This window comes from Strigops habroptila, chromosome 5 (assembly GCF_004027225.2).
Source record: "Strigops habroptila isolate Jane chromosome 5, bStrHab1.2.pri, whole genome shotgun sequence".
Taxonomy (NCBI): domain Eukaryota; kingdom Metazoa; phylum Chordata; class Aves; order Psittaciformes; family Psittacidae; genus Strigops; species Strigops habroptila.
This window is the reverse complement of record NC_044281.2, coordinates 44,308,889-44,316,088: the sequence shown is the minus strand read 5'-3', so window position 1 is coordinate 44,316,088 and position 7,200 is coordinate 44,308,889.

The window sequence follows — 7,200 nt, the reverse complement described above, 5'->3', positions numbered from 1 at the left end:
CTCATGCGTATGCCAAACTGGCCTGTTCTCAGTGCTGCATTGCACCCAAGCCACAGTGTGCCTGCACCATGCCCGTGGTGCATAGGGTCCACCCCTTGCCATCACACGGCAACCCAGCCTAGCACTCAATGACTGGTGCATGTAGGAGCTGTGGGCCAGCTCCGGCTCCTCACCTGCATCCTCCCAGATCATACTGTTGAAATACACCATGTGGAGGTGACAGCAAGGGAGGCTGGTTGACCACACATGAACATCTACAATTGGTAGCTCGCTTGCCTTTTCTAATACAATGTTCTTCTCTTCTCCCTCTCTGCTCCCACTTCTCCCATCATTTAGGTCCAAATTCCTGAAGTGAGACTTTCCAGGACCTGGCAATGGGTATGAGGTATTGAGGTCCACCTCAAATGCAAGCACACTGCTCCTTCCAAACAGAGTTTAACTGTGCACCAAAAGCACCAGAGTGAAGAAGCTGAATGTGTTAATAGGCAGACTTCTCCACTCTTCAGCAAAGCTGAATCATTAGTCACTTAAGAATAAATTGCTCAGCTGAGCATAGCTTGCAACATTGTTCCTGAGGAAGCAATAGCTGGTATAAACATGTGACTTTCCTAGAAGGAGGTCTCCTAAAGTGTTTATCTATTTATCAAGCTATGATTGTATATGCAGCATATTTCCATGAATGGTGATCAATAGCAATTTGGAAGAGGAAATACTCTCTCAGATTTGCTATGACTGATGTCTGCATTATAAAAGTGCCACTTTTTATATTATTTTCTTTAAAAAACCCCAAAAAACCATGCAAGGAAGTAAAGAAATTTGAAGCTTGAATACATTTTAAAATCTGTATGTTAATTGCATAACTTACAACAGAAGACAAAGTTTTCTTTCATTATCAGGAACTTGTGCGTTGAGAGCGTACTGCAAACAATGTCACCACTATTCATTGCCAACGTAACGCTTTCATTTTCCTTTTGTCCTTTCTTGCAATCAAGCTAATATTTTTGTTTCTTGATGCACAGCAATGTTGAAAGACTTGTTTTTCTGTGATTGCTTTCAGTCTCTTTTTCCAGAAAAATGGGGAAGTACAGAACAAACGATGACATTACTCTGATACAAGTGATAATAAGCTTCCCTCTGAAGAGCATCACAGTTGAATAAAAGTATAGTCTTCCATCCCAGCGAAATGCCTCTAGACTACAATTGACAACAGCAATTTGGGGCAGGGGAATTGCTGCAAGGAGCGAGACCTAGATTATTTCTGCACAACAGCTATCATCGGGGAGAGCGGATGAGCAGGAAATAGTTCTCACAAAGCACTGGTTAAAGGGTGCTGTGCCACCCTTTCATTGCCCAAGCCTGAATAGATAGCACAAGTCGCTTGCACTACCGGGGACTCTGATGAGATTCAGTTTGGTAGTAATCTACAAGGCGATGCCATGCAGACAGACAGCATGACACAGAAGGAGGTCACGAGAGCAAGAGGAGGAGTAGCAACCACAGGCATCTTACTTCTCTAGAGGTGGGGTGGCTACCTGTTCTACCCCAGCTAGAGGTAGAACCTAGAGAAGCAATGAGATTTTCTTTTTTAAGCGGATATGGAAAGACTGAAGAGTTTGAGAAGGGAAGAAAGACTGAGATCTGATGCTGTGCATGATAAATGTCTGGCATATATGCAGATAAAGGAAAGCAAACGGTACTAGAGAAGGTAGAGTTCTGCTGGTATAGGAGCATTTACAGCAGAGACTTTCTGCCCAGGCACCTCAAGAAGCCTCGGACTGTGCCCATGCCTGAATTCACAAAATCCAGAGGGTCACCCCAGCACTCAAGGTCACCTTGGTTCAGCCAGGCAGCCCGACATCAGCCTCCCACTCAAGCCATCTTGCCACGATGGAAAAGTGTGCTGCATCAGCAAAAGTGTATTTCTGCGAGGAGACACTTTGCTGCCAGCTGTACCATGGTTCCTATTTTCACTGTATTAAGCCCTGAAATATGCCCTTCCCACATCAGCAAGGACTGCTATTCCAGACCAGGCCAAAGACAGTGGTATCAACCTCAGAACTGGGTGAGCAGGGAAAATGTTGCCATTCTTAATCAGTAAGAAAAATTGTTATATCAGGGCCACTAACCCAGAAAATAGCAATTATCAGTATTTTTTGGTTTTAGGTAAGCATGTGGCTTTCAGAATATTTATAAGAAGTTATGCTCTGTTTATTTCCTAATTTCTTATTTTTACAGTTGCCTGCAAATTTATTTTTAGAAAGCAGACCCACTTCTACCCTTGTGCTGAAATTCAGCAGAATTATGAAGCTCTGAAGAGGAAACAGAGCATCTCCTACTGCTGGGGCAGAGTTTTTCACAGAGTTCACTTTAGGGAAATTCCTTTACTCTGGCTTCCAAACTCCAAATAAAAACTGTAACAGTTTTTAACACTCCATGATTCTTACTTTACTAGTACTTCAAGTGGCAGGATGGGGTTTATTTTTTAACACAAGCCGGGGGGCTCCCAGCTCCTTAAAACACATTGATTGGGGGGAAAAATAAAAAAAAAAAAGAAATAAAATCTTGTATTTGCCTCCTGAGGTGTGAAACTTACTTTGGGACAAATTTGTATACATTTATAAACTTGGCTTTCATGATTTTCTCTGCTAGATTTTTCTCCATGACAGTTGAGTAAATCTCTCTCTCTTTAAGGCCTACTGTTATTTTTCAAAACTTAATCACGCAAATAAATTCCTAATTATGTACCAAATTTAACAGTAGTTTTCTAGTTCTGGCATAACCATTCTTTTTCTCTTTACTGGTCACTGGGTTGTAAAGTTACCTTTTTCCTGGTGGTAAAACAAACAAATGTGCAACATTTACAAGTCATGTGTCAGCAGTGCAAGCTGCAGCACCCTTCAGAATGACCATGAAGGGACTAGCCTGTGCCACACCGAGCATCATCTGGTTTTGTTTAGTGCAAAAAGCGCTTTTTTTTGGTTGAAAGGAAGGAGAAGAGAATAGCAAAGGGGAAGAAGAAGGAGAGAGAATAGCAAAGAGTGTTTGTTTTTAACAGATATAATAAAAATCTATGCCGAGATTTGGCTGGACTCAATGACCTTAAAGGTCTTTTCCAACCTAGTTGATTCTATGATTTTCTCCTATACTAGAGGGGTTTGGTATTTACACTATTTGGCATTACCCCCTTCTGTTCATTTGCATATATTCAAGGTAATGTGTAGAAGCAGCTGTCGCTCCCAAAGCCCCCGGCCAGTCTACCAAACCCACATGTGAGTAACCGAACCAGCTGCCTTAACGTGATCCCACCTCACACTTCAACTGCACCACCTGTGAGATCACGCTGTGTGATACCAATGATGCTGCACGGGATCTCCTGTCAAGCCTTGCCTGTCAAAGACCATAAGAACCACCAAATCCCTCCATGCTGACCATTTTCAACATGAAGTGATGTTAGATGGGCTCAAAATGCTTTTGGTAGACTTATTAATGGTTGTCAGTGGGTTTATCTCTTGAGACACAGTGATTTCTTTAATCCATGCATCATATTTAAGCTATGAAAATCCTTACTATTAAATACCCTTGGGCGAAAAAGTGTTGCTGTTTTGGAACACAGCTTTGCTTTGAAATGCATCATTTTTGCTTCATATTCCATCCTGCCCGTTTTAAAAAACAACCCCAGATTTCTGTGTCTCTGAGCTGCGCTCGTAAAGGTGGTTAACAGCTTTACTTCACATTCTACATATGCTCAGTTTAAATACTAACTGTGAGAGAGATAAATATAGACATGGAGGCATGTCTGCATCAATGAGGAGCAAATATCAGCCTACAAAGGTATAACTTCATGTCTTTACAAGTGCTTGCAAATGACCTCTGAAAATGAAAGCTGTTGGCAACCTCAGTGATTGGTGTCTGTTGGGCAAACTGGTGATTCTACAAGGAAGTAGTGTGTCATATAAATGTGCAGGTTTATGGAATGTCATTCTAAACCAAATATGTCTGGTTTCATAATTGCATTGTTGATAACTTACTTGTTGAATTGAGTCATAAAAAAGCGCAGTGACAGTCAATAGTAGATTTATCTTTGGACTAAGAATCCAAGATTTTATACAAAAGGCAACAGCTGCACCAGGTTCCTTTAAAAGAGCTGATGACCCCTCTGGTGCCGTGCTAACCTTCAGACATAAAGCACGCTTTCCTTTCATTTTAAAACCTATTTCTTGACATGGATATTTTTGGTATAAAACTCTTAAATCAGGAGCTTCCTGCTGCTTCCCAGCTCAAGCATTTTTCATCATTTTACCTTCCTGCTATAATGTGGGGAAGCAACTATTTTCATAGCTGCCTTTTTATTTAGTTTTATATGGTGTCCATTGCTGTTCAGCTCGAGATTTTAAATCCATTTTCAACTTCTATGATTTTCATTCAGAGCTTTAAGTCTTGCAAGAAGCTATTTTATACCAGATTTCAGGTTTCAGCTGATAGGTTTTGGTGACCTTAAAGAGGAAAACGTGCAGGCTGCCAGTCCCCTAAACCTTTTGAATAATTCGAAATAGAAATGGTTTGGAACAGCTGATACATTTAACTCTGAACATTAGCAGCTAAGCATGCTTACTAGCTACTTTGATCAAGCTCTTTTTCCTGACAAAACTCCCTTTGAAATGAATAGGACAGAGGTTCCTTTCACTTCAATGGGAGTTCTCAGACATGGGGAGAAAGGACGACTTCATAACCTTTAAAAAGACTCCCCTAGTCCATTCATATATCTCCTGGAAAGCTCAGCATTTTCCCTTGTGCTGAAGTTACTAAGCCAGCCTCCTGGCTACTTTTAGGCTCCCTTCTAGTGAAGCTTTGCTTAAACACAAGATCAAAACACTCTACAATGAGGCTGCTGCTACCGAGGCAGGAATCCTGAATGCACAAGGGCTCTATCAGTGACATCGGAAGTGTTTGTTAGCATAGATTCGTCAGCATCGCTTTGCTAATCACATCTTCTAACCTCAGGCAGTGCATCTCTGGCATGTTGCAGAAGACGATTCTCCTATGCATTCATATCTTGATGAGTATTTTTGTGTATTTGCAGTCGTTTTCACCCTAAAATTCTAGTTATCTTTTAACATCACACAACTGATTAAGGTTTCAAACACCCCACAAGGCTGAACAACGTTATGCCCTTTCAGAGGCCATTAACCACTTCTGGAATCTCTGTTTCTACACCGTCCACAGTTTGGTTTTTTTTAAACACTTCTTCTACTTATAAAGTAACAACACGAAATAAAGAATTATTACATGCTCATGACATACCATGTCACAATAATGTACACTGAGATCTCTTGATATAATCTTCCGCAAGGGATGCTTCTGCTTGGTGTAAGACTAATGCAGTGAGATGTATATTATTAGCGAAAAAAATATAAAACCAGAAGAAACTTGCAAAAAGCCCACCAGAAATAATGGCCCAGGCTTTAGGCAGCTACTGTGAGAACAAGCATTCCTTGGGTTAAATGTCTCTGTGGAGAAGCAGAACCGAGAGCAAGAAGATGATAAAGCACCCAAGATGGAACTCTTAACTTTTCCACTGATAGATGTGCTCAAATGAAATCCGGGTATTTTTGGTCTATCCAGTATGCAGGTGCAAGTACTCAATTCCATTATGTTCTACAGAAAATATGAAGACAAGTCAGAATTCAACCACTGAACAAATAATTTTATCTGAGACATTGTTTCCTTGATTTATGCATCACAATTATCTTATCTATAGGTCAGGTACAGCTCACTTTTTTTTTTTTTTTAAGAGCTGAATTTCTTCAGAAAACCTGTAATATTTTACAAGATGAAGAGATGAGATTAGGTACTCAAAAGATGTATGGTTCTGGCTTAAAGCTAAGCTGGTGTAAGTTGAAACTTTAGTTCTGCCCACGTTTGGCTCTGTGCAACAGCTTTTTTGACTACATAAAACCCCCTCAGTATCCTACAGGGCATCGTCGAAAAAAAATTGCATTGCCTGGAGAAATAAAATAATGGGATGAGTTTAGGACTAAGAGCCACCTTGAGGGTAAATATGTTGGTTTTTTTTTTTCTTTTTAAGCAGTGAAAAAGACCAGAATATGCACACAAAGGGAAAAGGTTATTAGTATCTATTCAGTTGTCCTAACTGAAAAGCAAAAAACATCTTACGGCAGTGTGTAAAATGCCTCTTTCTTGCTAGAAGGGAAGCAGAAAGAGGAAAGTCCTTCTCGTCTTATAACAGCTTGAGGAAGTATTTCAGAAGGAACTGCCTGTTCCACGAAGCTAACCTAACCTTTTCACATGCACATTATCTGTACAGCAGGGCCGTAACACCATCTGTGTAATGGCACTTCTATGGAAAATTCATGAAACATGAGCTGAAAATGCATTTTATTTACTGGGAGCGCAATTCATGCCACTCATACGCTGCTTGTCAACAGCTGTAGGGGAGGCTCACACTTGGGCGCAATTTTAGATGTCTGTGCTAAGATGTGAAGGTAGATCCTGGTAGAATTATAAATTCTAAGCTAGAAACTATATGACTTTTAAATATCTGTGTGTTAATTCTAATCCAAATCAAGAATTGTCTATCTTTACAAATACGAATATTCTAATGGAATTATAAATAAGTGCAGTCTATTAGGTTTGTTCTCTGTTCCTTTTCTCATATTCTTTAAGCTTCATTTGTTCCTATGACTCTTACTGAACATTAACCTGATGTTTTGATAGGAGCAGCTAATGTAATTTCCAGATCTCTTTCGCAAGCTGTTTTGGGCCCATGGCTCATGAATGTGATGTTATTGCTGCTTTTTTTTTTCTTTCCCCTCTTGTGCCTTACTGCACTTGTTTCATTTTCCTTATCTCTCTGTCTGACACAGTTCTTTAATTTTGTAAAACCTGGGTTATGAACAGTAGTTGTATTTGCTGTATAAAACTATATAAATAATGAATGCAGCAGGTAACTAAAAACGAACAGCAATGGCAGAGCTGAACCTATTTGGTCAAGCTTTTGTGGGTTTTTATTTGCTTGGGGACTTTTTTTTTCCCATTAAAAAAGGAATATTACATACAATTGGCACTGTGGTCCAGATGGTAACATTGTCAAGCTTTGTCTGCCTAATGGTTCCAGTTTATTTCAGAGACAGAAGTTTGCACGGACAACTCTAAAAACTCTAAGGTGGAGGTGAGAAAAAG